The following is an 11,880-nucleotide window of genomic DNA, read 5'->3' as shown; positions in this document are numbered from 1 at the left end:
AATCACAGGAGACTGTGAGAAATGAGGACGTCACCAATGTTCTCATATTTCACCTCCTTTTTGTAATACCTGTGTCATACCCATGTCATTATACAGATTTATGTCCTGATATGTCACAAAAACATGCACACACACACACACACACACACACTCACTCACTCACTCACTCACTCACTCACTCACTCACTCACTCACTCACTGACCACTTTATGAGGTACACCTTACTAGTAGCAGGTTGGACCCGCTTTTGCTTTCAGAACTGCTTTAATCCTTCTTGGCGTAGATTCAATAAGGTACTGGAAATATTCCTCATAGATTTTGGTCCATATTCACATGATAGCATCACGCAGTTGCAGCAAATTTTTTGGCTGCACATCCATAATGCTAATCTCCACCACATCCCAAAGGTTCTCTATTGGATTGAGAACGGGTGACTGTGGACACCATTTGAGTACAGTGAACTCATTGTCATGTTCAAGAAATCAGTCTGAGATGATTCACGCTTTATAATATGAAGTGTTATCCTGCTAGAAGTAGCCTTCAGAAGATGGGAACACTGTGGTCATAAAGGGATGGACATGGTCTGCAACAATACTCAGGTAGGCTGTGCCGTTGACAAGATGCTCAATTGGTACTAATGAGCCCAAAGTGTGCCAAGAAAATCTCCCCCACACCATTACACCAGCACCAGCAGCCTGAACCGTTGATACAAGGCAGGATGGATCCATGCTTTAATGTTGTTGACACCAAACCATTTTGACCCGTTTTGACCCTACCATCTGCAGCAGAAATCAAGACTCATAAGACCAGGCAACGTTTCTCCAATCTTCTATTTTCCAAATTTGGTGAGCCTATGCAAATTGTAGCCTCAGTTTTCTGTTTTTAGCTGACAGGAGCGGCACCCAGTGTGGTGTTCTGCTGCTGTAGCCCATCCGCCTCAAGGTTGCATGTGTTGTGTGTTCAGAGATGCTCTTCTGCAGACCTCTGTTGTAACGAGTGGTTTGAGTTACTGTTGACTTTATATCAGCTTGAACTAGTCTGGCCATTCTTATCTGACATCAACAAGGCACTTGCACCAAACTGGTTATTTTCTCTTTTTTGGACCATTCTCTGTAAACTCTAGAATAGTTGTGCGTTAAAATCCCAGTAGAGGAGCAGTTTCTGAAATACACCAGCCTGTCTGGAGTTTTTTTTTACTGGAGTAAATTTTCTTTTAAAATGTAAAAGTTTTTAACTTTTGAGAGAACATTTTAAAATAGATCCTAAAAAAAAAAAAAGATATTATTATTATTATTATTATACTGTGATTTAATATTTTATTATTGTATTATTTTACAAATATAATATGACAAATAATATTTTTATAATATGTTAAGCACATCATGACTCTTAATTTTTTTTGTTTTAGTTTTCCATAAGCAAAAAAAATATCATTTTAATAATGCGTACTACAAATACTCCTTTAATTATGCATAAATACTTGCAATAAATTGCATAATAATGCCATTACTGTAAACAGATATGAAACCCAAGAGAGAAATAAAATGTTGATTTCTGTTGATGCACATGTTGTATTTTTCAGCACATCTGATGTCTTGTTACTTTTAGCCTAAGCATCCCCAGGAATGAAGAACTTCATGAAATGAAATAAAAGACATAAAGGCATGCCATGAACACAGCCTAATGAAGATCAATTACAGAAGAACTGACAGAAGATGAATGAAGGACGCATGAACCTTCAGAAAACTGCAGCTGCAAACAGTGGCAGTCACAAATGAAGCATCAAAGACTCAATGCAGCAGATCAGTTCCACAATGGAGAGAAACAAAAGCAAGAGCACAATGGCTTCTGTATGACTCGGTTCCATTTACAGTGTCCCTACAATGATACAAGGTCAAAAACACTTTCATCCCCTCATTATAAACACTGCAGAATTAGCTCTTTTCTCTCAGTGTCTAAAAAGGTTGGTTCAAGGATCCGGTCTCACTTAACTCCACCTCAGAAGGCCTACTCTGCTCTGATTGGTCAAATCAATGGCTAAGACTGTTGTGATTGGATGACTGGTTACCATAACTGAATTTCACCTGTTCCTTTTAACACAGTGATATGAACAATAATGATGGGGTTCGTTTCACCACATTAGTTGACTGGAAAATGGTTAGTGTGACTTTAACAGTGTTAAAAAATTACAATTCTGAGACAGTAATATTGTAAGGTAAGGGATTATTATTTAATAACAGTAACAAGTAATCTGTAATGTATTACAGGTTTGAAGTAACTTGCACAACACTGGACTTTAATATCATCTGGTTACTTTAAAGGTCACGTAAAAGTTAAAATAGTTTTTTATGTTAGTCTCAGTATTGGATAACCATAAGCTAGTGTGCTGTTCATTTAGAAGATGTAAACCTGATACAAGCATCAAAATATAGCAGTTTGTTACTTCCGCCTAAATCAGGGGTGGTTCCTGGAGAGCCACCTTCCTGCAGATTTCAGTTGCTACTCATATCAAACACACCTGAACCAATTAATTAGGACCTGAACACCAAGTGATAATTACAGGCAGGTGTGTTTGGTTTGGGTTGCAACTGAAATCTGCAGCAAGGTGGCTCTCCAGGAACTGGCCTAAATGAATCAACAATTTTTTGGACGTTGACTTATAGTTCAGTTTCTCATCAAATCTTCTGACCAATCAATTGCTCTCTAGTGTCTGACATGCCCCGCCTCCTTCTCATATGCTTTTTATTTGATGCGCTTGAGCTCAACCACTCTCACTGGCAGAGCTGTGATAAAGTTCACAGAACTCATATAGATTAGTTTTTAACTCAAATGGTTTGTAGCAATCGGTTTTTTTCAAACACTTGAGTTGCCTGAACTTACTGGGTTTTACAGTACTCAGTTGGTTTGAGTTCTCTTCATTTATCGGGTTTTACTGTGCTCACACTGCTTTGTTTACTCAAATGGATGTTTGCAGTACTCAAATAGATTCGTTTTTTAACTTAATTTTTTTTTGCAGTTTCCTCAAATGGTTTGAGTTATAACTTTTTGGGTTGTACAGTGTACTTATTTAAAATAAGTTGAAAGAAAACAATTCCTTACTTTTTTTGGGGACAACTTGATTTTTATGTTCAATCCACTTAAATTTAGGTTAACTAGATAACAGATTTGTGTTGGGACAACATTAGGAAATTGTGTGAAACCCAGCGGTTTTTACAGTGTACTTTCTTTGAAAAAGTAACTAAGAAACACATGGGATTTTAGATTGTAATGTATTATATATATATATATATATATATATATTTTAGAGTTTGCCTGTTCTCCTCATCTTATCGTGGGTTTCATCCACGGTCCAAACACTATAGGTGAATTCAATAAGCTAAATTGGCCATAGTATTCGTGTGTAAATGAGAGATTGTGTGGGTGTTTCCCAGTACTGGGTTCCAGCTGGAATGGCATCCGCTGCGTAAAACGTGCTGGATAAGTTGGCGGTTCATTCCGCTGTGGCAACCCCTGATTAATAAACGGACTACCCCGAAAAGAAAATAAATGAATGATTTAAGTTAACAGGGCGTCATGGTGGCTTAGTAGGTAGCACTATTGCCTCACAGTAAGAAGGTTGCTGGTTCGAGTCCCGGCTATGTCAGTTGCCATTTCTATGTGGAGTTTGCATGTTCTCTCCATGTTGGCGTGGGTTTCCTCCGGGTGCTCCGGTTTTATCCCACAGCCCTAAGACATGCACTATAGGGGAATTGAATAAACTAAATTGGCAGTAGTGTATGTGTGTGAGTGTATAGGTGTTTCCCCAGTGTTGGGTTGTGGCTGGAAGAGCATCCGCTGCGTAAAACATGTGCTGATAAGTTGGTGGTTCATTCTGCTGTGGTGACCCCTGATTAATAAAAGGACTAAGCCGAAAAGAAAATGAATAAATGAATTAAGTTAACTTAATTGATTTCTGTTGGAGCCCAGCATTTTTTACAGTCTAATAGGTTGACCCCAAAATGACAAGAAGCTTCATGATGATTACAGTAAAGGTGTTTTCATCGCTCAGCTTTCATGTCAGCCCCCACTCGTTCATTCATTATCAGTGTGCCGTAATGAAGCGGCTCATGAGAACTGCTGAGTGGCTCGACCTTCTTAAAGTACGCTCTGAACACTGCAGCGATCGCATTAAACATTGTTTTGATGAGACCCATCCACACATACACTCCTTAAGGCAGTTAGAGAAGTGGACATGAGACTCTGAACACACAATGAGGAGAGAATCTGAAGGTGACTTAAGTCCAAACTATTTTCTTAGGTTGGTCAGCAGATTCATTGCCCTAAAAAAGAGAGTATGCTGCCTAATGAGAGAAGACTTTAAAGCGATATACAGTTGAAGAATTATTAGCCTTCCAGTATATTTTCCCCAATTTCTATTGAACAGGGAATATTTTTTCAACACATTTCTAAACATAAAAGTTTTAATAACTCATTTCTAATAACTGATTTGTTTTATCTGTCATAATGACAGTAAATAATATTTTACTAGATTTTTTTTGTGTAATTTCTATACAGCTTAAACTGACATTTACAGGCTTAACTAGGTTAATTACGCAAGTTAGGGTATTTAGGCAAATCATTATTTAATGATGGTTTGTTCTGTAGACAATCGGGAAAATGTATTGCTTAAGGGGGCTAATAATATTGACCTTAATTTTTTTTTATAAAATATAAAAAAACTGCTTTTATTCTAGCTAAAATAAAACAGTAAGACTTTCTCCAGAAGAAAAAAAAAACATAGGAAATACTGTTTAAAATTCCTTGCTCTGCTAAGTGAAGTTTATTTATAAACTAATTTCAAGAGGATCACGAGCTTGTGATTGCCTGCAGCTGGTCCCACATTATCCAATTTATGATTCACCAATCAGACAGTTCCTAAGCCACTATAAATACTCCAAGTTCCATATGACAGCCTTCTTCATTTGAAGAATCCCCCCTTCCACTTCTACTCCTCTGCCTTTCCTAGGTGGGTGGCACGGTGGCCCAGTGGTTAGCACTGTTGCCTAACAGCAAAAACATGTCTGGTTCTAGTCCTTACCAAGCCAGCTGATGTTTCTGTGCGGAGTTTACATGTTATCCTCGTGCTCACATGGTTTCCTCCGGGTACCCTGGTTTCCTCCCACCATCCAAAAACATGCAATTTAAGTTCATTGACTATTCAAATCGGCACCATAGACATGCTTCTATAGAAGTTATCTCTTAAGCGCAATCACTATCTGTTCATTAGCTACTACAGCAGGGGAGTTCTCGAGATCTACCTTAGCTCAAACTCCCCTCTCGCCTCTGCAAATGGGAGGGAGCCCTGGGCTCGAGGACCTAATGAGCTCAGGGCTGTCTTTATAAACATTCATCAGCTAAGTGTGAACTCTTGAAACATCATTTGAGAAATATTTGAAAACGAAAAAATCTATATTTTATTTGTTTTGCTAAACTCATCTGTTCTGTTTTTAAATAAAAATGCTTAACTGCAGCATTTATGCAGAGAAATATTACCCATAAAGCTGTGCACAATCTTTTACCAATCAGTGCACTACTGTGAGGAAATGAACGGACCAGCACTGAGCACACATTATTACTCTGATCTCCACAGTCTGAACACATCACATCACACACCTGCTCACTGGACCACAACACACACACACACACACACACACAAACACACATGACAGCAGTGATGCCAAATCATAAATATTAAGCAGATGAAGGAAGTTTGATGTCAGCATTTCTCTGAGTTTCCTGTTACCTCTGAGCAGCAGAGCGTGACATTACAACTGAACAATCCAGCCCTCCATACACACACATAACTATCCATCCACACTCATCTATGCACGCACAAATGCATATACACACACACACACACACAAATTCATGCATGCACTCACACACACATATACACATGCACAAATACACACATTCATGCACACACACACAAACACAAACACACGCACACACACGCATACATATACACATCTATGCTTGCACACTTATCCATGCATACACACCTATGCACACACACACACACACAATCAAACATGGACATGCACACAAACACACAATCACACAAACACATCCATCCATGCACAAATGCACACATACACGCTCATACATTTATGCATTCACTCACACACACACACACGTGCACATATACATATATGCACACATACACTCACACATACATACATCCATGCATGTACACATGCACAGATACACATTCATGCACACACACACACACACACACACACACACGCACACTTATCCATGCATACACACCCATGCACATGGATTTGCACACACACACTTATACGTGCACAATGCGTGCACAGATACACATGCACGCACACACACATGCACAATCACACATGCATGCGCAGATACACACACACACACAAACTCAAACGCACTCAGATTCATCCATGCACACACAGCGACACACACAAATATACAAGCATATACACACTCTGGTATGGGGTCTGCCCATGGTAATGATTTTCACACTGGTCAGACTGTTCAGTATATGAGTCTGGCCTTCCACTAAAGTCAACACTCTCTGAAAACACTCACATGCAGGTTTACCTCTGCACGATGCTTCATTCAGGCAGACTGATGAGCCATCTTTCTCATGAGAACAACTAAATATTCCCACAAGCTCAAAAATGATATACTTGAGGGGACATTTGGTGATGAACAGCAGAAGCCCATCTATTACCTCATGCACACACACATGAATAAACACACGCTCAGAAGGGAGCATTGGAGACTCACTGATCCTAAAGTCAGTTCAATTCAATTCAATTCAGCTTTATTTGTATAGCGCTTTTACAATGTAGATTGTGTCAAAGCAGCTTCACATAAATGGTCATAGTAACTGGAACAGTGTGGTTCAGTAACTGGAACAGTGTGGTTCAGGTTTTAGTGTTCAAGTTCAGTTCAGTTCAGTTTAGCTCAGTTCAGTGTGATTTAATCATTACTGAGAGTTCAAACACTGAAGAGCCAATTCATCGATGCGTAGCTCTACCAATCCTGAACCATGCGAGGCAGTGGCGACAGCGGAGAGGGAAAAAAAACTTCACCTGATGGGAATGAAGAAAAAAAAAAAAACCTTGAGAGAACCAGACTCAGTTGGGCACGACCATTTTAATTTCTCCGCTGGCCAAAAGTCTTGTGCAGAACTTCATTCGCCGTGGTTTGTCAGTGGTTTGTCAGTCAGTCATTCAGATGTCCAGAAACACTCAGGAGACGCAGAGAGAGGTGAAGGCCACAGGTCTAGGATGAGGAGAGTCACTCTGCCTTCTTATATAACACTCACAGCACTGATATAATGGAGAGAGAATGAAAGAGAGAAAGAGAGAGATCTCACTGTCTGCTGCTATTAAATACAGGGACAAAGACAATTTTCCTAAATCTCGTTTCACTGCACATGCACAAAAATCCATAACAGTGTTTTTATTTAATATTAAGCATCCTAATATCAAGCATCCATATTTGTTATGTATATTTAAACACACACATGCGGGCATATACACTCACCGGCCACTTTATTAGGTACACCTGTCCAACTGCTCTTTAATTCACATATCTGAAAAACTCAATGCATTTAGGCTTGTAGACATGGTCAAGACGATCTGCTGCAGTTCAAAGCGAGCATCAGAATGAGGAAGAAAGCTGATTTTGACATGGCATGGTTGTTGGTGCCAGATGGGCTGGTCTGAGTATTTCAGAAACTGCTGATCTACTGGGATTTTCACGCACAACCATCTCTAGGGTTTACAGAGAAAGGTCTGAAAAAAAATATCCAGTGATAGAAAGGTGTTACCAATGTTAACAGTAACTCAAATAAGCACTTGTTACAACCGAGAAGAGCCTCTCTGAACGCACATCATGTCCAACCTTGAGGCAGATGGGCGACAGCTGCAGAAGACCACACCAGGTGCCTCTCCTGTCAGCTAAGAACAGGAAACTGAGGCTACAATTCAGACAGGCTCACCAAAATTGGACAATAGAAGATTGGAAAAACGTTGCCTGGTCTGATGAGTCTTGATTTCGGATGGTAGGGTCAGAATTTGGTGTCAAAGCTTGCATCAACTCTTTTCAGGCTGGTGGTGGTGGTGTAATGCTGTGGGGGATATTTTATTGCCAGATTTTGGGCCTGTTAGTACCAATTGAGCATCGTGTCAAGGCCACAGGCAACCTGAGTATTGTTGCCGACCATTAATGTAATGTGTATTTATATAGCACATTTATCGTGTATGGCCATACACCCAAAGCGTTGAGGGGGGTCTCTCCACACCCCCACCTGTGCTCAGCATCCACTTGAATGATGCGACGGCACACCACACACCAGCTATTGGTGCAGTAGTGAGACAGTGATACAGTCATTTTAGTGGATGGGGATGATTGGGAGGCCATGGTGGTTAAGGGCCGAGAGGGATTTTGGCCGGGACACCGGGGTTATTCCCTTACTCTTTTACGAACAGTGCCATGGGATTTTTAATGACTACACAGAGTCAGGACCTCGGTTTATCTTCTCATCCAAAAGATGGCACCCACTAACAGTAAAGTGTCTCCTACACCATCTCCATCCCTTTATGACCACAGTGTACTAATCATCTGAAGGCTACTTCCAGCAGGATAACGCTTCATATCATAAAGCAGGAATCATCTCAAACTGGTTTCTTGAACATGAGTTCACTGTACTCAAATGACCTCCACAGTCGCCAGATCTCAATCCATTAGAGCACCTTTGGGATGTGGTGGAACGGGAGATTCGCTTCATGGATGTGCAGCCGACAAATCTGCAGCAACTGTGTGATGCTGTCATGACAATATGGAACAAAACTCTGAGGAATATTTCTAGTATCTTGTTGAATCTTGGCAGTTCTGAAGACAAAAGAGGGTCCAAGCCAGTACTAGTAAGATGTACATAATAAAGTGGCCAGTGAGTATATATATATACACACACACACACACACACACACGATACAAATTATAAATTTAAAAATCTATGCAACAGAGGAATTGTATAGTTTTGTTTTTATGTACTGTATGTGTGTGCATCACACATATATTTTTGCTGCTTGTTCAAACTACTTATTTAAAATGAGCTCAAACAACAGTTCTGAATGTTTTTTAGTGACAACTTAATGGTTTTTACAATTTTATGTTGATTTAATGTGAACAACTAAGTTAATTTAATCAGTTTGCGTTGAGCTGAGCTAAAGGGATTGTGTGAAACCCAGCATTTTGTAAAGTGTATGTTTTGTATGTATGTATATGTAGGCTATGTATGTATGTATGTATGTATGTATGTATATATATATATATATATATATATATATATATATATATATATATATATATATATATATATATATATATATATATATATAACAACACACTTATATTACGTCAAAATATTTTGGATGCGATGAATCTTTGTCTAGCATTGATTTAAAATGAAATGGTTTGTAAACAGTAAAGCTGAATGTGTGCTGTCTGACTGATTTAATTTAATTCTGCTCCTGCTGCTTATGTATAAAAAGATTTAGCAGAATCTTTCTCCGGCTAATCATTTATTAGTGTGTTTCAGCATGTGTGTGTGTGTGTGTGTGCTCTCCTGCTGAAGTGTCACTGCAAACACCATTCAGTGCGTTCAGAAATGAGATTATACTGTGCTTGTCATTCATCATCAGGCCTCGTGCAGGAGAAGAAGAAGACCATATATTCATAAGCACAACTGATGCTGTCCATCAAATAACATCTGCTTATTTCTTTTGGATACTTACATCATTTAGCCGGTGCATGCTTTACTTCCATTCACAAAGACCGCTGGATGATTATGTGAAGTAATTATCTTAAGAAGAAGTCTAGAATATTGAAAACTGAAAATAAATAAAGTTAAATATTGAATGTCAATGTACAGTTTATTCTCATTCATTATTATTATTATTTAATTGTATTTTCAATTAACTTATTATTATTTATTTTTATTTTATTCATTTTTATTGGTTTACTTCTAGTACTTAGCCTACTGTGTTTACTATGTTTTTTTACATAAACTGTATTTGTTTTTTAATGTAAACTTTATAAATGCTTTGCAATACATAATACATTTGTAACATTTACCATGCCAATAAAGCAATTATTGAATTGAACTGAATTAAGAGAGAGAGAGAGAGAGAGAGAGAGAGAGAGAGAGAGAGAGAGAGAGAGAGAGAGAGAGAGAGAGAGAGAGAGAGAGAGAATCCACAGGCACACCACACACTCCTTCAGTCAGTTTTTCGAGGCTCTTCAGCTTTGCAGGTTCATGACGGCCGAATGAAAAAGCGCGAAAACACACACACACACACACACACACACACACACACAGTCAAAACCTTGATTTGAATTTCATCCAGAAGCGATGAGGGCGGCGCGAGACTCAGACAGGCGGACGCGGGGCTGAAGTGCGGCAGGAGCGGGGCTGGAGTACTGCGGTCAAGCCAGCCGCGGTTCGGAAAAACACAGTCAAGCCAGCCGCGCTTTATATTTTGGTGCGCGCGTATTATTATCATTACGGTAATGTCAGCAGCCACACAGAGAGCGCTCCAGAGAGCATCCATTTCGCCCAGAACAGAGAGATAACAACGAAATATACGTTTATCCCCCTTTCGTCCCACGTATGCTTTATTAAACAGTTTATTAGCTTTTTTTTGACTGTTGTTATTTTAAGAAATTGGTTTCTGGGCTTACCTTTAATTTTCTCAAGTCTATCTTTTTGCTTCAAATAATTCTATAGCAGATCAAACGGACAGAATAAATATACGATTTCTAAATACACAGAATGCGTTTCTACTTCTCCTAGCCAACTACAGTACATTGTAAATAAGGTTAAATGCAATTTTATACAACGTGGCTAACCTCAGAAAGTGAAAACAATCATAAAGTAGTCCAACAAAACATTGTTTGAATTACAAATATATGTTTATTTCATTTAAAGGGGATTTAAAAGGTTATGCTTCTTTCAGTATATGGGATATGGGGCATTATTACACTTTAGATGACTGTAAAGACCTTATTATTTGTTATAAGTAGAATAGAACAACAATAAGATCTGATGCAGGAAGTCAAATACTAAGCATACATCATATGAAGCCTGTTTTACTGCAGCATTTTGGAGAAATGTACCATTAACACACTTTAAAGTGCTATAAAGAAATAAGTAGAAAAAAAACAAAGTTTGGTTCTGATACAGGATGTACATGCATACCTCATGTAAAAGACCTCATTTAGGTGAGCAGAAGAAAATAATGGACAGGACATCCAATATTATATGCATACCTCATTATAACTTACTGCAGCATTTTGGAGAAATGTGCTATTATTGAACTATAAAGTCTTTAAAGTGCTATAAATACATTGTTTGACATAAGTTAAATAAAAGACTGATCTGGTTTGATACTGGATGTCCCATGCTATATGCATATATACTACATCTGAATACTTTTTACTTCAGCAATTTGGAAAAAAAATGCTCATTTAAAATATGTAGAAAAAAACAATAGTCAGGTCTGATACAGGACATCACATTCTAAACTTCAAATAAAGACTTGTTACTGCAGTGTTTTGGAGAAATTGGGTATTAACATTACTCAGTGTTATAAAAACCCAATTTCCAATAAGTAGACAAAAACAATGATCAGTTCCTGTACAGAACATCCCATGCTATATGTGTACTTCATATGAAATCTTTTTACTGCACTGTTTTGGAGAAACGGGCTAATAACCTAATAAAAAGTGCTATAAAGACTACATTTCAAATAAGTAAGAAAAAACAATGGTCAGTTCTTATACCATACTATATCT

General features: G+C 38.4%; 1 protein-coding gene across 4 annotated transcripts in view; it reads left to right on the top strand.

Moving 5' to 3' along the window:
* The first annotated feature begins 10,042 nt into the window (after nt 1-10,042).
* The window catches only part of fndc5a (fibronectin type III domain containing 5a), a 59,321-nt gene continuing 57,483 nt past the window's right edge, over nt 10,043-11,880 (top strand). For all 4 annotated transcript variants that reach the window (XR_015506383.1, XR_015506385.1, XR_015506384.1 and 1 more), the window contains exon 1: nt 10,043-10,503. The gene's annotated coding sequence lies outside the window, so the exon portion shown is untranslated. The remainder of the gene's footprint in view (nt 10,504-11,880) is intronic.

This window comes from Danio rerio, chromosome 13 (genome assembly GCF_052040795.2).
Source record: "Danio rerio strain M-AB ecotype USA chromosome 13, GRCz13ab, whole genome shotgun sequence".
Taxonomy (NCBI): Eukaryota; Metazoa; Chordata; class Actinopteri; order Cypriniformes; family Danionidae; genus Danio; species Danio rerio.
Note: the sequence above shows the minus strand (reverse complement) of the source record. Positions and strands in the feature narration are given on the sequence as shown.